Genomic DNA, 7,015 nt, shown 5'->3' with positions numbered 1-7,015 from the left:
TCTCTCTCTCTCTCTCTCCCATTCCCCTTTATCTTCATTTTGTGGTACTGGAGAACCCAGAATCTTCATTCTGAGCTATGTCTCCAGCCCATTTTAAAATATTTTAATTTTATTTATCTATTTATTCATATGAGTTACTGGGGATTGAACTCAGGACTTTGTGCTTGCCAGGAAGGTGCTTATGCCACTGAGCTATATCTCCAGCCATCAGAATATTTTAAATTTTGAGAAAAGGTTTTGCCTAGTCTCTGTGTTGCCCAGGCTGGGCCTGAAGCTACAATCTTCCTGCCTCAGCCTCCAGAATGCTGGGATTATAGGTGTTTGCCAAGAGCCTAGGCAATATAAGTGTGGCAAAATCCCATCAAATAAATAAACAGACTAAAATCAAATTGTCCTTAATAAGGGTTTCTCAGGGCTGGGGAGATGGCTCAGTAGAATAAACTCTTCCCTGGCAAGCACGAGGGCCTGAGTTCAATCCCCAATTCCTCCAAATAAATAAATAAATAAATAAATAAATAAATAAATAAGGGTTTTGGGGGCCGGGGAGATGGCTCAGTAGAATAAGCACTTCCCTGGCAAGTGCAAGGGCCTGAGTTCAATCCCCGGTTATGTAAAAAAAATAAACTAAATAAGCGTTTCTCCTCTGATGGGAAGAACAGAGAAGAGAACAAAATGATAAGAGGAAAACACTAATTAGATTGATGGGCAGAAAGTCTTTAAGCAAAATTCCTGAGTTTGACGATTGTGCCTTTCCTGTGTAGTTTGGGAAGTGATGAGATATCCGGTCTGTCCTTGATGATGAGGATTGTTCCTCCCTGAGGGGCTTTCCTGCTGGGGAGAGGGGAGGTGAAGACACATTTTGGAGCAAGCATTAAACCTTCCTGCCCTTCCAGATCACACCCTGTAATAAGCAGCTTCTTCTCACCCTACAACCTTCTTCTTTTAAACTGACTCAAAGTTTCAGACAGTCAGACTGGGGGGAGGGGAGCAGAATGAGGCAGGAAAAAACCACTTTTCATGATACAGTATTTTTTCTGTACCTTTTGAATTTGCATTTTAATGTATTTATAAATTTAAGTTGTTATTAAGACAATTGGACTAAGACTGAGAGGAGAAATTCAAGATTTTGTTTTCTGACCAGCATAGCTTCCTCGGTTCAGTTTTCATGCCCAACTTGTTTGTTTGATTTGTGATTTTCTGCTCTGAAGTTTTAGCGTGAGGAACTTTCCCTGTACACTGCATCCAAGTTATCCCATGGAAACAGATCAGTTCATGCGTGACAGCTCCTTTCTTCCACTCTACTCTCTGCGTCCCACCAGCGAGCAGCAGGTTTTGTTGAAACAGGCTGTCCAGCTGGAGCTAAGAATGCAGTCACAAGCCTGCCGGCCCTTTGCTAGCTATGTGACTCTCTGCACAGCAGTAGATGCTCTGGATTTTGTGTCCTTGGGCCGGGTGGGGGACAGCAGGTCCGCCAGATTGGGCTCCAAGCGTGCGCTTAACTTTGCCTCTCCCACTCTGTCTCTGGCTGAGTTTTGGCACCGCTGCTCAGCCCTCGAGCTTCAGTGTCTACCAAATGGGAATACTGCAATTCTAAAACCAGCCCACTCCATAGAGCCCACTATGCCTCTTAGTGAGCTTTATAAAAGCTCAGCACAAAGCAAACTTAGTGGCTGTTAGCGCACCAGCCTGTGAATCTCTGGCCTTTCTAAATTGCGATTGAATTCCAGACAAGATCTGTTTTTCTAGTTGAGAATTAGGCAAGCTTTTCACAGAGCTTGCCCCAGGCAACTGCAGGAGGGGTGAGGGCTGGGGGCCATGGATTTCCCTGCTTTAGGGAAGCCTGCGGGAGACACTGTTCTTCACTGCCCAGATGTCTTGGAAACACTTTCTCTAAAACTTAAACACAGATGCCAAAATTGACACAGCTGATGATATTAATAATAATAGTAGGGGCCGGGGAGATGGCTCAGTGGAATAAGCGCTTCTCTGGCAAGCGCAAGGACCTAAGTTCAATCCCCGGTTCTGCAAAAAAAATAAATAAATAAAAATAATAGTAAAGTCAGAGTTGGTGATGTGTGCCTATAGTCCCAGCTATGCTGAAGGCTGAGGCAGGAGGATTGCTTGAGCCCAGGGGTTTCAGGATAGATTGAGCTGCATAGTGTCTTTAAAGAAAAAAAACACAAGCAAAAAAACCAAAGCACACACACACTGGCTCGTATACTGTATAATGAAGCACACCTACTATTCAAAGAATATCCTGTGCCCTGGGAGTGGTCAGCACAGTGACTTTAACACAGTTCTTTGGTTTCTTGCTGTCTGCAGGGACTGGGAATCAAATTCAGGACCTATTGCTTGCCAGACAGGTGCTATACCGCTGAGCTGTATCTCCAGCACTTTTTTTTTTTTTTTAAATATACTGGGGCTCTGGGCCAGGGAGATAGTTCAGTAGAATAAGCACTTGCCTGACAAGTGCAAGGGCCTGAGTTCAATCCCTGGTTCCACCAAAAAATAAAATAAAATAAAAACACCAGGACCTTGCACTTGCCAGTCAGGCCCTGATGCCTCTGAGCTATCTCTCTGGCCCCTTTGTTTTTGTTGTCTTTTTTTTTTTTTTTTTTTTTAGGGAAGGGTCTACAGGATGTTCAGGGTCTCATTACTAGATTGGACTCAGTGATCTGCCTGTTTACAGCCTCCCAAGAGCTGGGATTACAGGGGTACACACCAGCCCCTACACCTGCAATCCGCTGAGTTTTTTGTTTTTGTGTTTTTTTTTGGCAGATCTGGGGGTTGAACTCAGGCCCTTGTGCTTGCCAGGGAAGCGCAAGTGCTTATTCTACTGAGCCATCTCCCTGCCCCCTACTGAGCTATTTGCCCAGCCCTTTTTGTGTCTTTTTGAGGCAGGATCTCTCTTGCTATGCCTTTCAGGCTGGCCTTCAACTCACTTTGTAGCCCAGGCTGACCTTGAATTTGCAGCCATCCTCCTGCCTCAGCCTCCCGAGCAGAGATTACACACTCCCAGCATCAGCACAGTACTCTGATATTTAAGGCTTTACTGGGGCTGGGGAGATGGCTCAGTAGAATAAGCCCTTGCCTGGCAAGCGCAAGGGCCTGAGTTCAATCCCTGGTTCTGCCAAAAAAAAGGCTTTACTGTGTTTTCTATTTTTTTGAGGTGATATATATGTTTGCTATATATATAATTTATATATATAATATATGTATGATATATATCATATATAATTTAAAATTTTTACATCAGGGGAAAACATTTTTAAAAGGATTGAATTGATGAGTAAATTTTCTACTCAAAAACAATAACAGCAGCGCCAGTGAGATAGCTCAGTGGGCTAAAGTACCTGCTTAGGCAAGTTTAGGCAGGTGCGAGAGACCCTGGCTCTACCTCTGGCACGACATGCTGCACCAGCCCCACCCTCAGGGCGGGCTGAGCCCACCAAAAAAACCCAATAATAGCAAAAGGGTTCAGATATTGTACTAGACACTAAAAATCCAATGATAACAATTAACTCACTAGATAGATTCCTAGGCAGCTGCAGAGCATACATGTCGAAATGGAGCTTCATGTATAAATCACAGGTAAATTATTTCTCAGTACGTTACTTTTCTTCCTCTCCTACTTAAAAAAAAAAAAAATTGCACATGTAGCTAAATGTGGTAACACATGCCTATAATCCCATCACCATGGGAGGTTGAGGCAGGAGGATCATAAAGTCAAGCTCTAGCCTGAGAAAATGTCTCAAAATAAAAAACATGAAGAGGCCTCGATTAGGCAAGCGCACCGGCCCCGCCCTAGGGCATGCTGAGCCCTTACTGAATCTGGGTGTGGTGACTAACACCTGTAATCCCAGTGCTGGCAAGGCTGAAAACAGGAGGATCACTAGAGTCTGAGCAGCATAGTGAGACCCTGTACCAAAGACATTAAAAAAAAAAAGGCCTGGGGGTTTAGCTTAGTGCACAGGCCCTGGCTTCAATCACCAGCTTTAAAAAAAATTACATGCATAATTCACAAAATCATTATCAGGTTAAAAGAGTGGGCACAAAGCAAAGAGCCACAAGGGCCTTCTCCACTCTGCCAGTCGCCCAGCCCCCGCCCCCTACTCATCCCAGCGATGATCCCCTCACTGGAGCTATTTACCACTTGGTTGTATATTCTGGGCCATTTTCAAATTAAAGTTTCATTTTGCCCTCAAGTTGCTCTCTTAAGAAAAAAGAGACTCTAGAAGGAGGAAAGTGGGATTTAGTAACCTGCAAACCAGGGTGGGCAGGACATATTTTCAGAATGCAAAAAGCAGAATGCGGGGCAGGTGAGATGGCTCTGTAGAATAAGCCCTTCCCTGGCAAGCGCAAGGACCTGGGTTCAATCCCCGGTTCCGCAAAAAAAAGCAAAAGCAGAATACAAGTGGCAGCTTCCAGACAGGGCATGTGGCCACCTTCCCCTCAGTAAACACTGCCGATTGCCCAGCTCTGGTCAGCTAGAAACAGCTGAACCCAGAAGACCTGACAGAACACATGACCCCGCACTTCTTCATGTTGATTCGTGATGCTCATCTGTCTGCCTGCGCCCCGGGAATGGGAGCTTCTTTTACAGTAGCAAGCACACACTTCTCTTCTTCTGTTTCTTCTCTAAAGGTTAATGTCAAAGATCTGTCCTGGCCAGGTCAGAGGAGTTACATCAGAGATTCTGCTGCTATATTTACCTCCTCACTTGCATTTCAAGCAAAGCAACTTGTACGTTGAAAACCAGCCCAGACAAACTGTCCTCAGTTATCGTCGGGGGAGAAAAACATTGAATTCTAGAGCTGTGCATAATTTTGCGCCAATTCCTGCAGCAGCCAAATGTCCTTTTCCTCCCAGTCTCACAGCCCTTCCCCCATACTGGGAATGGAAGGGGCTTTTGCACTGAGCTATGTCTCCACGTCTTTTCCATTTTTCTTTTAAAGAGTCTTGCTGAACAGACAGGAGACTTACAGGCAGAGTCAGCCCTGCATTTGCCTTGGCTGAAACACGCAGACCTCTGTACCTTTACCCACTGACCCCCTGTGGATCAAATGTTTTTATTTTCCAAGCCTCAGTTTTCTGCTCCGGGTAAAATAGGACAGATCAATATTTCACCTGGAAGTATATTGTTAAGAAAATAAATGTGACAAATATGAATAAAGCCTTGGTGAATGTGCTTAATTCAGTTCTGATTCAATTCAACAAACAAACCCCACCCTGCAGCTCCCACCATCTTTTTTTATACAAAGCCTCACATTTTTTTTTTTATTCCAAAATGTGTTTATTGGGATGGCTTCCCACTCATCTTGATTGAGGGTACTGTTAATGCTGCTTCCTCCTGAAGGAACATCCTTCTGTGAGCCTTGCTTTCCCTCCTGTAGGCTGGCACAGGACAGTGGGGCAGCCAACACACAGAACTACCATCTGCGTATGGCTAAAGACCGTGGTGATTTTATAGCATCCTGGGCACTCCACGTCCATGAAGTAGGAACTGGGGCTCTGCACCAGGCGCTTCTTCTTGTGCTTCCTCTTCTCCTCCAGAGAGGGAATGAAGGAGATCTTTTGCAAGAGGCATGTTCTCGTGGGGAGGTCGTCACCGCCAGAAAGGCTTTTTTTTTTTTGCGAAACCAGGGATTGAACTCAGACCCTTGTGCTTGCCAGGGAAGCACTTATTCCACTGAGCCATCTCCCAGGCCCCTAACAAAGCCTCACTTACTGCCGAGGTTGGAGTTGGACTTCTGGGCTCAAGGGGCCACAGATGTGCACCAGGACACCTGGTCACAGTGCCACAGAGTGGCAGGAGGCACCACCACGAGTAAGACAAAGGGGTTTACAATCTGATGACTGGTAAGAGGTAAATTTGCAAAGAGCTCTGATCTCCTAATCTCCTGCAGCAAATGGTAAGAGCCTCAAGGTTCACATGAAGGAAAGAATGCTCAGGGAATTAGGAAGAGATTAGGGGAGCTTTGTAAGGAAGGAGGTGTGGAATTTGAGGTGGAAAGGGACCAGAGGACATTCTAGATACAATAAAGAAAGGCGTGGGGGAGCAGAATTTGGGGATGTGCTGGGGAATGATTACAGCTCATGTTGACAAACTATGTGGTCACAGATCAGGTTCATATTGGATAGGCCAAGATATCAAGGAATAAATCCACAGATAATGGAGTCTAGCTGATGTTTTAGGCAAAGAGTAACATGATTATTAAAACAATGTTATGGGGCAATTAACAGGGAAGCTGTGGCAATGGTGAAGACAGGGAGGGAGAGGCTTAGGGGTGCTAGAGTGGCAGGAAACAGCCACAGCTTCCCTTGAACACTAAGTCATCCACAGTGGGTTTCTGTCAATTACTCTTCAAGGGCTCTTTCCTTCCTTCGCCACACGTACTTCAGGTGGGCTTTCTTTTCTAAGAGTCCACAAGGTGAGTGGCATTTCAGATGGGAGAGGCACGAGGACATTCCAAATAGGATAAAGGCTCTGGGTTCCGCATAGAGGATGAGCTTCCTGAGAATGGGCCTTTGTGCTTTGCCTGTCCTCTGTGGCAGAGGCCCAAACCCCTCCATGTTGCAGGGAGCCTCACGCAGGGAGGGTGACAGCCCTGCCCTCTTCTGGGAAGACACTGTCCCACAGTCATTTCCATATTTCAACATTGACAAAAAGGGATTAATTTTTGGTTGGCAGGTGAGGAATCAGAAGTGCCTAGGTCATAGTGAAAGATAAATTTGTTTTTTTGTTTTTTTTTTTTAGCAAGCTATGGCAGGTTTTATTCATGAAAAATTCTGCTTGGTATATTTTTCACTGGTCTGTTCTGGCATGCTTCTAATGATATCAGAATCACCTGGATCAGTGATTGCCAGTGTGCATACTCTGTAGTATTTTCCACATGCTGTGCCCAGTTCAGTATTATTGCCGCTGTAGTGGTGGACACCAGTTTTGGCCAACATAGCATAGTACTCTTTCAGATTTCCTCAAGGCTGGGCAGTTGTTGGCAAGGATGACCAATTT

General features: G+C 45.2%; 1 pseudogene; it reads right to left on the bottom strand.

Annotated features, from left to right (window-relative positions):
* Positions 1–5,281: 5,281 nt before the first annotated feature.
* LOC111812740 lies at positions 5,282–5,587 on the bottom strand (annotated as a pseudogene).
* Positions 5,588–7,015: the final 1,428 nt, after the last annotated feature.

The sequence above is a fragment of the Octodon degus genome, unplaced genomic scaffold (assembly GCF_000260255.1).
Source record: "Octodon degus isolate 3935 unplaced genomic scaffold, OctDeg1.0 scaffold00140, whole genome shotgun sequence".
In the NCBI taxonomy this organism is placed as follows: domain Eukaryota; kingdom Metazoa; phylum Chordata; class Mammalia; order Rodentia; family Octodontidae; genus Octodon; species Octodon degus.
Note: the sequence above shows the minus strand (reverse complement) of the source record. Positions and strands in the feature narration are given on the sequence as shown.